This window comes from Panicum virgatum, chromosome 3K (assembly GCF_016808335.1).
Source record: "Panicum virgatum strain AP13 chromosome 3K, P.virgatum_v5, whole genome shotgun sequence".
NCBI lineage: Eukaryota > Viridiplantae > Streptophyta > Magnoliopsida > Poales > Poaceae > Panicum > Panicum virgatum.
Genome location: NC_053138.1, coordinates 28,619,826 through 28,632,748, shown reverse-complemented (window position 1 = coordinate 28,632,748; position 12,923 = coordinate 28,619,826).

Sequence of the window (12,923 nt, the reverse complement as noted above, 5' to 3'; positions counted from 1 at the left end):
ACATTCCAGCCGGATAGAGAGAAGGACGAGCTGACTAACGCCCTTGGGAATCCAGAGCATCCGGGCCGCACAAGAGGCAAAGGCGTGGTTCCGTGGAAGTATGGGTTCAGGGATTACATTGATTCATATAGAAGCCGGCAAAGAAGAAAGAATGATGAGCGGGAGCACTTGCGAAGGCTAGAGGAACGGCTCATGTCACATGATCAAAGGCTGGAGGAAGAGGTTCAATGCCAAGTGGCCGTAGCAATGAGCCAGCAACAGCAAGCGCAAACGGTGCCTCCAGAGCCTAGTGTCGCAGCCGATCACCTGTCTCAGCGGAAAAGCAGCTGCGCTTCCACAGACGTCGCCATCGCCGAGCCCACGGGGATCCAGGCCGCAGTTGAAGCGTCGGCCCCGCAGCGATTTCCAGTGGATGAGATCACCCACCGGACACCTTGTGACCTGCAGACTGCCGTTAAGAACTTAATGTGTACTGTTGCGTACGGTGCCGCCATGCCAACCGAACCAGGCGACGTGTACCACGGCCAACAAATTCCGCACAGATACGCAAGAGTTGGCGTGGAGCAGGTGTGCCAGGGTTGGGAGACGCTCGAGCTTGATATTCCTGGAGGCGATGGGGAGAGGACACTAGCAGAAGCCATTCATGGCTACATCCTATGGGATAAGCGCTACATTGTCCTAAAGTCGGATGATCAAACACCAAGACCGGCATCTCAGCATGCCTCTCCAAGACCGGCATCTCCGCAAAACTCCCCAAGGGCAGCACTGTCTCGGCAAGGTTCACCGGCACATTCTCCATCACCATCATCTCATGCGCCGATGAACACTCAAGCGTCACCGTCGCCTCCATGGTCACCCCCTCCGCCGCCGGCAAAGAAGCAGAAACGGCCGCCGGCAAAGAAGGTAGCTGCACCGGCTAAGGAGCCTCCAAAGAAGAAGAAGGAAAAGGAGAAGAAAACCAAGGAGGCTCCTATTAAACCCTGGGACATGAGCCTTGAAGAATGCGATCGGATAACTCAAGAAAGAGTTAAAGAGCATTTCAAGCCGAAGCCGGAGCCGGAGCCCGAGAAAGTGATAAATCCGATAGATTTGAAATTTTTTAAGGGAATGTGCGAAGCAAATAAGAGAAAATTCATTCCGAGAGACCCCCCTTCAGACTACGAACGCACAATTATCAAAACTACTAAGAAAAAGAAGAGACAATCAAAGTCGTCGTCGTCCGACGTTCCACAGCTCGGAGCCCAAAAGAGACAATCAATAGAGCCTCTCGTAGTGGGACAGACGACGCAAGAACAAGACTTTGTTACATTTCTGAAAGAATCAAACCTGACGGCAGCTCAGATTGCAGGGGGAGAAGATATTCCAAAGGCCGATGTGGTCGTCAAATGGACGTTTGAGATCGGCAAAACTCTTGTACCCCCCGAAGTAGTGTCTGTGCTTCCAACGCAAATGTATAAGCTGCTCCAGCACTACATGCGTGCGATGGCCGATTGCATCTTCATGCAGGGCGCAAAGATTAAAGATGACGATTTCTTACGGGGGGAGGCCATTATATGGATAAACTGGGAAGAAATTTACCAACTATTCCATCAGGAGGCCCTCGACATCTCTATGGTCGGCTTGTGGGTTCTGTAAGTATTTTACTCTCCTTACGTATTGTTTTGCATGATCTCAACATACTGATCTCTTGATTTATTCGGTATCATGTAGAATGGAGATACATACTTGCAGAAGAAAGGGATACTCTCACCTCGGCTTCATCGACCCAATTACTTGTAATTGGAGGCTTCTACGCTACAATTCCGATGAGATATTCCAAAACTTGTTCAAGTACATAAGCGTTCATCACAACAAGCAAATGATATTGTTTCCTTAGAACTTTGCGTGAGTGATTCCTTCCGTCTAACTCTTTCTATTCTGTAATCGAATTGTTTAAACCTTAACTACCAAGAACTGCCTCCGTATAATCTTGCAGTGAACACTGGGTCCTAATTGTCATAATTCCCGAGAAGAGCCTACTCGTGGTTATGGACTCATTGAGGAGACCTCCAGAACAATACGAAAATCTTCTTAACATGATGAAAAAGTAATTCTACCACTACTCCGTCCATGACCGATAATTTGAATCACTTTGTTACTTGACTATAATTGTTCTAATCATGCACAGGGTTTGGAAAGAATTCGCTAAAAATCATCCAGGCAAATTTGACAAGGAATTGAAGATCAAGACAGATTTTCCGGTACGCGCTTGGATGATTCGTTGCACGATTTATTAGTTTTATTATATATTCATGTAAATACTTGATAATTTCTTCTCTCTAAAAGTGTATGAGACAGAAACCAGGCACTGTGTTGTGCGCATACTATGTATGCGAGAACATCCATGGTCTGGTAGGTCCTCCAAAGGGCTGGACAGATTGGGAGGAGGAAGTAAGTAAAAAAACTTGTTAATATTTGAACTCGTATTTTAATTAGTCGAAATTAATTATCCCCTTTTTCCATAGGTCGGGGAGATGCGCGATAAACTCATACCGGAAAAAAAGATTATGGCAATTCAAGAACAATTCTCCGGATTTATTGTTGAGCAAGTCCTCGATCCAAAAGGCGAATTCTACTATGATGGAATATCTAATATTGACAATCACAGCAAATATGACAATATACGCGTATATATGTAATTAAGAACCAATATAACTATGTAAATATATATGTGTGTCTATGTATTAAATTTCTATTTATGAGTATGTATGTATGTATTAAATTTCCAAAAGGCGAATTCTACTATGTAATTAAGAACGAATATACCTATGCAAATATGATGTAGTATGTATGTATTATATATATAAGCACTCCAATAATATATATATGTGTATATATATATATTTATATAATATTGGTCCTAGACATTTTCATATGTAAAGGAATTCACATGTATAGATATGTGTATACATATATATATATATATATATATATATATATATAAGTGAATTAATTTATATATGAAAACTATCTAGGACAAATATTATATAAGTAACTATATATATATGTATATATTAGTGGAGATCATACACACTGAATTCCAATACATAAGTTTAATTGAAATGCAAAAGTATAATTGAAATAGAAAAAGAATTGAGAAAAGAAAAACATGAAAAAAAGAGAGACCTTTTGTCCCGGTTGGTAACACCAACCGGGACAAAAGGGTGCGCCAGCCACGTGGGCGCTGGCTGCACCTTTTGTCCCGGTTGGTGTTACCAACCGGGACAAAAGGTCCTCTTTTGTCCCGGTTGCCACACCCGGGACAAAAGGGCACCCCCTTTTGTCCCGGACTGGCGTTCCCGGTTGGGAAACCGGGACAACAGCGGTTTCCCAACCGGGACAAATCAACGTTTTTGTAGTAGTGTTGCCACCTCGTCTCCTCCTATATATGTAGCTGACCCAAGGGGTCAAAGGGGGAACTCTCTCATTTTTGGGAGCTCGTGGCACCTGCTCTCATGCTTCCTTCGATGATCTCTTTCTCCATCTCTACTGCTTGGTGGCATCTCCTCCCCCAACAGTTTGGCGCTCACCCGTCAGTTCGTTCCACCACGTCATCCATGGGTCTTCGTCGTCCATGGGTCTTCGTCAGGTATCAGCCTTCGGCATCCATGGGTCTTCACCAGGCAACAACAGCCTTCATCAGCCTTGGGTCTTCGTTAGAAATTGCCTTCATCAGAAATGGTCTTCGTCGGTCAAGGACCTTCACCCGAAATGATCTTCGTCGGTCAAGGACCTTCACCCGAAATGATCTTCGTCGATCAGGGATTTTCGTCCGAAATGGCCTTCATCAATGATGATCTTCGTCAGAATTTGATTTCATCAGTCGGGGTCTTCGTCAGTTGGGGCTTCGTCAGTTAGGGCGCAGGGGCATCGTCCGCCATGGGTCTTCGTCAGTAAGGGGCATTTTTTATTGACAACGTGCAGTCTCCATTCAGTGATTAATCTTTTACTACCCCTTCGGTCCTGCACCTCGCCCTGCTCTCTCCCTCTCCCTCTCCCTCTCGCTTCCGTCCCCCCTCTCTGTCCCTCTCCCTCTTCCCCTGCCGCCGCGCCCCACGCCCTCCTCTGCTTCGGCCTCCGGCCGCCTCCTTCCCTCCTCCCCCTCCAGATCGCGACGCCTCCTCCCTCGAGCTCCTCCCGACCCTAACCCTAGGTGCCGCCTCCGCACCGGCGCCGTGCTTGTCGGCTGGATCCACGCCGGCGCGGCCTTCTCCGACATCGGTACAGAGTGGATCTACTACGACGCCGCCTCCTCCTTCGGTCCCCCGCCGCCGGCCAGCCACACCGCCGTACGGGCCGGCCTACGCCCGCCGGACACGCCGCCGTCGAGGGCGGCTCAAGGGGCTCCTGCGCCCGACAGGAACGCCGACGTCCGGCCGTGCGGCACGGGGCTCCTGCGCCCGCCGGTTACGCCGACATCCGGCTGTGCGGCGCGCGTGCGTGCCCCGCGGCCAGCGTGGGCTGCCGCCCTGCTCCTCCGGCAGTGCGGCGCGCGTGTGCTCCCCAGCGTGGGCTGCCGCCCTATGCCTCCGGCGCTGGTGGGCGAGGCCGCGCGGGGCCGCCGTATGCTTCTCTTATATTTTCCATGTTCCGTCATCTGTGGGCTCGCTTTCTTGCAATTTCCGTTGGTTTGTCTCTGCTATCACTGCAGATGGTGACTTCCTGGTGTGATGTTTTGAAGATTGTATGGTGACGGGTGAGTTCCTGTATCTTGGCTTTTGGATGATGGCTTTGCAATAATTTAGGGAAACAATCAAGTAAGTATTCTTTGGTCCGTTTGACCATTTGTTACGAATTGCCCGAGCCATATGAACTGATGATGAAGATGTTGTGAGGTACTGGGCGCTGATTATTCTAACTTTTTCGCTCTCTTTGTGCCCTTAGGCTCCAACATCATGATCAAATGATGATAATATTTTTCCGAAACCCCTAAGACCTCTTCTTTGTCTTGTTATGTTAACAAGTCATGGTGGATATGCTCTGATGATCAAATATCTTGTGAGGTACTAGGCATGGTCCTTTTTTTTCTTTATGAGACTTCCTACCATTTCATGATGCTCCAAGTTTACGATCATATGATGACTCATAAAATTTCTGAAACACGATGTTCTACTTGTTCCTTGTCTCAATCTCAACTTTCATGCTGAGATATTGAGATGTGCCATTGCAGCTAATCTGTTGTTTGATTTGATTGCTTCAAACTTTTTGTTTGTACTCTTTTGAGCTCTTAGCTACTGAATATTGATTCGAACCAGGGACGCGCGGTCGTGGAATGCAGGAATCGAACGCGGGCAGGCTTCAACGCACCCAGGGATGATCCTTAAAACACAGATCATTGGATGGCGTTGAAGCCTTCCAGGCTGAGATCTGGACCATGGATTTTCATAGAGGCAGTTTTCTAGGGACGATTTCATGGGTGCACAAGGACGCAGCTCCTCAGCGGGGGCAGATTTCCTAGGTGGCCTTAGCAAAAGAAACTTCGTGCTAAATTATTTTCCTTTTCTTACACCTGCCTAACTTCATGCAGTTACCTTCTACCTTGCTGCAATATCAGTGCTTCCCCTGCATGAAAATACTTTCAGTTACCTTTTTTATCTCAAAATTTCTCGCAATGATTTTTTGAGTTATGTTTAGGTCCTGTATTCCTGTTGGACCTGGGTGAGTTTGGACTCTGAAGGCATTGTGCTTTTGGCAATTACCAGTAACCTTTGGGCCATCAGAACTATTATGTTTGTGTTGTGTTGGTCCATTCTGGTAGTTCTATGCATTCCTTTGTTTTTTCAATTTTCTTTCCCACTTGTGTCTGTTTATCTTCGGTTTGTACTGTTCTTCAGTGGCAGTGATGATCGAATGCCCCATAGATCTATTGCTTTTTAGAATCCCAGAATTGTTGTTACCTTTAGTGTTTTGCTCAATTTGTTGCAAAACTAGGATGGCTTGTACCATTACAAGTAACCAGTTTTGCAACTAATTGTTGTCATTTCTGCTGCTTCGGCGGCGACGAAGGCGGTGGTTGTGTAGCAGTAGTACATCTTGGAATGAACGATCCTACTTAAAAAGTTCATTTTAGAGAGAGAAAGAGAGAGAGTGAGAGAGAGAGGGAGGGAGGGAGGAAGGGAGGGAGTGAGTACATGGTTCTTCCACCAAGTATTGTGTTGATATTGGGGTAGATCTGAGCCATTTAAATGACCTTACTATACCAATAATGCAGCAAGGAGGAGCATTCCATTTTACAAATAAGCTGTTAGTTTTATTTAAACTATCTTTTTGGGAGATCTGCTTTTTCCTATTGTTATCCCTGGCTTTGTTCTTACAAACTCATGTGATAGGATAACTGTGCATTCAGTCCTGCAAGTCCTAGCATTCTCACATGAACCTACAATTTCTTAACCATTTTCACTTGATTGTTGGTTACTTTATCACTTGATTGCATCATGATATAGTTGGAAAGGTGAAATTCTCTTCGTCGAAATTTTCTTCGTCAAAATAGTCTTCGTCAAGTCTAAAAATGGTCTTCGTCGAAATTTTCTTCGCCGAAATGGTCTTCGTCAAGTCGAAAAATGATCTTCGTCGAAATTTTCTTCGCCGAAATGGTCCTCGTCAAGTCTAAAAATGGTCTTCGTCGAAATTCTCTTCGTCGAAAATGGTCTTCGCCGAAATGGTCTTCGCCAAGTCTAAAAATGGTCTTCGTCGAAATTTTCTTCATCAAGTCTAAAAATAGTCTTCGTCAACTCTAGAAGTGGTTTTCGTCGAAAATGGTCTTCGTCAAAGATGACCTTCCTCCTGAAATGGTCTTCGTTGTCAGAAATTGTCTTCAGCTCCATCAGGATCAGCTTCGGCTCCAGCCGGATTGGCATCGGCTAAAGCTCTTCGACGTCAGCATTGGCTCTGGCGCTTCGGCTTCGGCTTCGGCTCCAGCCGGTAGGCTTCGGCTTCGGGTCGCCTTCTACTTCAGCTCCACCGGCTAGGCTTTGTTTCGGCGGCTTCATCCGAGCTACTTCGGTTTCAGCTCCGAAACCGGCTTCACCTTCGTCAAACAGATTCGGCTCTGACCTTCAGCTTCGACTATCGCTTGATCCACACGGCTCCGCGAAGCTAGCCTACTTGGCTTCGCCGGCTCTAGCTTCAGCTCTGGCTCTTCGGCTCGAGAGTTTTCAGCTTGGCAAGCTGCAGCTTGGGCTCTGGTTTCAGCTCTTCGGCTCGCGTGGCTACGGCTTCGCCGATTCAGCTATAGCTTCGGCTCGTGTGGCATCGGCTTCGTCTACGCGCAGCCCACTGCGGTCCACTTCGGCCACAAGGCACGCGACAAGCACTTCGGCCCACTGAGCGGCAGCTTCGCAAAGGTCAATTTTACGGCCAGCTGAGCAGCAGCTTCGCAAAGGTCAGTTTTACAAAAAAAACTGTAGGCTGCAGGGATCGATCCCCAGACCTTGAGGTTCAGAGATACGCTCATCAGCCAGTTTGACTACTTCAGTTTGTTGATGCATAATGCTTTACAGTGCTTCATTATAGATAGCGTCTTCGGCTAGCTAACCAACCGAAGTTCTCTTGTTGATTTTTGCTCAACATCTATTACTTTATTATCACACAGCAACCTCGACTAACCATGCAGCAGTGTAAGAGAGAGAGAAAAAAGAAAGGCTTCGGTGCAAACATTTATCTACCTTCGGCACTTCCATGTTAATGGGCTTCGACACCTTGGTGAATTAATAGGCTCCAGCATTTTCACATTCATGGGCCTCAGTAGTCCAGTTTTGGGGCTTCGGGAAATCCAGTTCGTATTGTCAAAATGGATGATTGTCTTCGAATCTACGGCAAGAATGACTGTGTGGCACCGAAGCTATGCTTAATATTTTTTACCGAAGACACGACACCAAATTGGCCCAACGTCTGCCCCACCAATCATTGTATGGCTCAAAATGAATCCTACTTGGTTCTATCAGCTTCGATCAGCTCGGTGGTTCTGCCTTTCGGCCCACTGTCCGCTCCCCTTCGGCCATTCTAACATCAACAACTATCAGCTCAGAAGCAAATGGGCTTCGGTTTCAACAGCTGCATAGGGGCCTTCGGTCGGTATTATTGGTCTCCGGTTTTCACATATACTGACGGGCTTCGGCATCAGTGCTTCGAATAGCATCAGTGCTTCGAAGATGTGGGCTCACATAAGGCCCAGCAAGAAGTGCATCGGCCCAGCAAGAAGTGCATCGGCCCGCGGCACACAGCCAACTTCGGCTCGGCTCTTCAGGTCTTCGGCCAGGCCCGCGAAGACCCGCCTTTCAACTAGCACTCCCTGGTTTTCGTCCAGGCCCGCGAAGCCCCCCTTCGACCCGGCGCACGCACTGCCACGTTTGGCCAAGGAGTCGCGATGCCGTTGGGTAGGAAATGGGTCACCCGTACCCGTACCCACTAATCAACCGTATCCAAATTATCCATCCCCAAATAAGAAGGGTAATACCCGATGGGTATGGATAACCCGTGGATAAACATGTCAGACTTTGCCTCCACTAAACATATCAATCAGGGTAAATATATCAGACTTTGCCTCCACTGAACATATCAATCATAATGCAAGAGGAGAGCAAGCGCCGGCTGCTCAATCTGGGTAAATATATCAGACTTTGCCTCCACTAAACATATCAATCATAACACAAGAGGAGAGCAAGCGCGCGGCCGCCGAGCAGCCGGCGCTGGCGAGACAGGGCAGAACGCACAACAAAGCTCGTGGCTGAGGCAGAGCTGTCAGTGCGAGGCCGCCGGCATGGGACGGACAGACAGCATGGGCAAGCTCCTGGCTCTCCGCTGGGCTATCCGTTGCGAGCCTAGGCACGGCCGCGCGACATGGGGGAGGAAACCCGGAGCTCGACCCCGCCACGGATGGATGGAGCTTGGCCTCGGCGCGCTGCCGCTGCGGACGGGGCCGGCGCGAGCGGAGGTGAGGGGTCGCAGTGGCCAGCGTGAGCAAAGCCGAGGTGAGCGGAGGGGAGGGACATGGTGGCCGGGGCGAGCTGAGGGGAGGCTGCGCAGTGGCCGGCGAGAGATCGATCCCACGGCAGGCTTCTAATGATGTGACGAGTGCCGAACTAGTGATTCCATTTGGGGAAGAAGCCGGTGCGGGGGAGTTTGATTCTGTGGCATCGATTTTGTGGTAGTAGTTTATTATTCTAAACGGGCGCACGGATAAATGGATAATTACCTTCTAATATCCTACACATACCCATACATATACGGGTTATCCATACCCTCCCCAAATAACATGGATATGGATTTAGATAAAGGTAATGGTTAACCAGTGGCGTCTTGACTGGTATGTCGGGCGCTAGGGGGTATCGCGGAATAGGTTCCAATTGTAGCGGAAGTGTCTGTCGAGTTGACTCGCAATGGAGTATATATATGCTTGCTGTCAATCGGACAGTGGCAGTGTAATAACTCTGTTTAATGAGGACTCCCTCAGTCTCAAAATAAGTGTAATTTTAGAATTCAAAATTTGCCTCAAAATAAGTATAGTTCTCGCTTTCCAATACAACTCTATTTTTATCTCTCTCTCCTCCTCTACCTCTCCTCGTTTCATGTGTACTCTCTACTTTTTTACCCCTTTTTATTTTTCGTGCCCAACTCCTAAAACTACACTTATTTTGAGACGGAGAGAGAATAGGCCCAGCTTGCATGGCTCATGTGCATCGTGAGCAATCTGCTGGCGTCCCAGACATACAGATGCAAATTTAAAGAAATAATTGCATAAATCAGTGGTACGTAGAGTACTATCTAATAGAGGCAATAAGGAAAAAAATTAAATTGGAATTGACTTATCAAGTTTGTGAAATCGGAGCAAACTACTGGACATCAGGACGGGTCCCAAAACCCTCACTGGAGTCGGAAACCCAACCGTTCCTGAGCTTCCGGTTCTAGTGAGGGGTAGGCTGCGGGAGCGGCTGTGGCAACCGGTTGTGGAGCGGAATAATAATATAAAAAACAGGCCCCTGACGGCGCCGCACCACCCCCAGCGGCCCGTGCGCCGCCCAGGCTGGCCGCCGGCTGCCGCCCCTTGCAGCCCAGCGCGCCACCGAGAGGGAGCGGAGAGAAGAGGGGCCGCCGGCCGCACGCAAGGCCTCCACCTGGGGCCGTCGCCGCGCGCGGCCTCCGCCCGGGGCCACCGCCAGCCCACCAATGTTTTAAATCTCCGGCTATAGCTGCCGCTATAGCCGGAGATAGCTGCTGGAGAGGTCAATCGCTAGGAGATGTCATTTTTAACGCTATGATTTGTAAACCGCTAATAGCTGATGTTAGTAGGATATATCCGCTAAATGGGCCAAATTTTAGCGGACGCTAAAAGCCACTCGAGGCCCAAAATGAAGCGCGGGCTGCCAAATTCCGAAGTGAAGTGGCGCGACCCAAATCTTCCATACATATAAAGCTGAACCAGTAACCCAAACCCTAGATATCTCCTCAGTACTCAGTTCCTCTTCCTCACCCACGAAACCAGGCGGCGGCGACGCTGGCTTCTTGAACCGGCGGCGGCGGCGGCAACTGTGGCCAGCCACCGGAGGGGAGAACCACCTTTTCTAGTCCCTAGTTCCCATCCCTACTCCTCGTCACCTTCCAGATTTGCTCCCCAAGTGGCGATGGCGGCGATGGTGTGAGCAAGCGGCGGCGGCGGCTGCTACCTGTCACCAGAGCCGAAGAAGAAGACTTCCCGCTTATAGATCTGCGCAACACTCACCCGGTTACCCTGCTTCTGTCAACAGCAGCTCACCTCACCATGTCTCTGCCTGCGCAAGAGGGACAAACAGGCGTGTCTTTTTTTTAATTTCCTAAAGTAGAAGTACAGATCAGACAGTGAAGCAATCATTATTATGATCTCTTTTATTCAAGTTGCTTGATCTGTTGGATAGCTAGCTCTGGCTCGTATTCCTTTCAATCCAGGTGAAGAAGAGAATCTAATATGATATATAAATGTATTTTTTTCTGTTATCTACTCATCAGTGTGTAACTCACTAACTCTTTAACTTGTTTTAGCAAAGTGGTGGCTAAACTATGGCACATGTACCCCAAATCTCAGGACATTGGCTTCAAGAATTCTAAATTTGACTTGCAGTTCCTCAGCTTGCGAGAGGAATTGGTCAGTATTTGAGCAGGTATGTGTGCCATCAATGGACTCTTCTGTAGTTCCAAATTGTGCTATCTTTAGCTCTCTAAATTCAATATTTACTCCAATGTTCACATTCCATTGCTGTTTTTATATCATCTACACATGACTTGTGTTTACTACTTCATAGGTTCATACAAAGAGGCGCAACAGGATACTTCATGATAGGATGAGAGACCTTGTGTTTGTGAAATATAACTCCAAGCTAAGGATCAAGAGGGAGAGAAAAGGCAGAGATCCTTTGGAGAAGGAAGTTAATGATGTCTTGGCTGACTATGAAAATGAGTTCATTACTGGTATTGTACCTTCACAAGATGACCTTGATAATCAATCACCACATGAATCACAAGATGCAGCACCACAAGAGGATTCAACATCACAAGCTAAAGCAAAAGGAAAGAGGCATGCGCCTGTGTGCCCTAGGAGGAAGAAACAAAAAATTAGGAGCTTGCATTCTTTGATGCGTGATCATTCAGTGCAACAATCCTCGTCTGGTTCAGAAGATGTCCATGGCGACATCTCAATGAGATCCTCTGATTCTGATAAGTCTCCTTGTTCCTCCGGCTCTGATGAGTAGATGCACTAGCACTACTATGTTTATCAGTTTTATTAGTGTCATGTGATGATGAACTGGTGATCCAGTAATGTTTATGTCAAGTGTCTTGTACTCTTGTGATCAGTAATGTACTATTGTGTGGTGTATTGATGTATCTGTAGCTTGTACTGAACTAATGTAGTGTTGTGTCATTCTGTGATGCACTATGTAGCATGTACTGAACTTATGTAGTGTTGTGTCATTCTGTGAACTATGATGAACTATGTAGCATGTACTGAACTAATGTATGTCTGTCATTTTGTGATGCACTAATGTCTAATTGTTTGTACTGCTGTTAAGTATTTATATACTGACAGGATTCTGCTATATTTTTTTAATAAAACCGCTAAATGGGGTTAGCTGCAGCTATAGCCAGCTATAGCTCTTCATAGTTGTTCCGAAACCCAAACGCTATTTACCTTAGCCGGAGATTTTAAACCTTGCAGCCCGCACACGAGCCCGCCGCTGCGCGCACCCTTCGGCCACACCCTCCGCACGGGGCCACCGCTGGCCGCGCCCTTCGCCCGGGCCGCCGCCACGCGTGCCCTCTGCCCGGGGTGCCAGCGGCTGCGCCCTTCGCTCGGGGCCACCGCCAACCCTCCGCCCAGGCCGCCGCCATGCGCGCACCCTTCGGCCACACCCTCCGCACGGGGCCGCCGCTGGCCGCGCCCTTCGCCCGGGCCGCCGCCACGCGTGCCCTCTGCCCGCGGTGCCAGCGGCTGCGCCCTTCGCTCGGGGCCACCGCCAGCCCTCCGCCCAGGCCGCCGCCATGCGCGCCCTCCGCCCAGACCGATGCCACGCGTGCCCTCTGCCCGGGGTGCCAGCGGCTGCGCCCTCTGTTCGGGGCCACCGCCAGCCCTCAGCCCAGGCCGCCGCCACGCGCGCCCTCCACCCAGACCGCTGCCGGCCGCGTCCTCTTGCAGTGAGGTAGAGAGAGAATAGGGAGATGAGCGAACAGATAAGATAGAGAGAGAAGTGAGTAAATATGTGAGAACCGCCCAATTTAATACTATTTTAAGCGAACCGCCAGTCATTATCTTTCAGATAAGAGTTAACACGTGTTTGCCAGAGAGCGTGCATTACTCCATATCTAGAGACACGAATAACCGACACGTCATTCGCCTAAAATAATATTAAATCTGATAG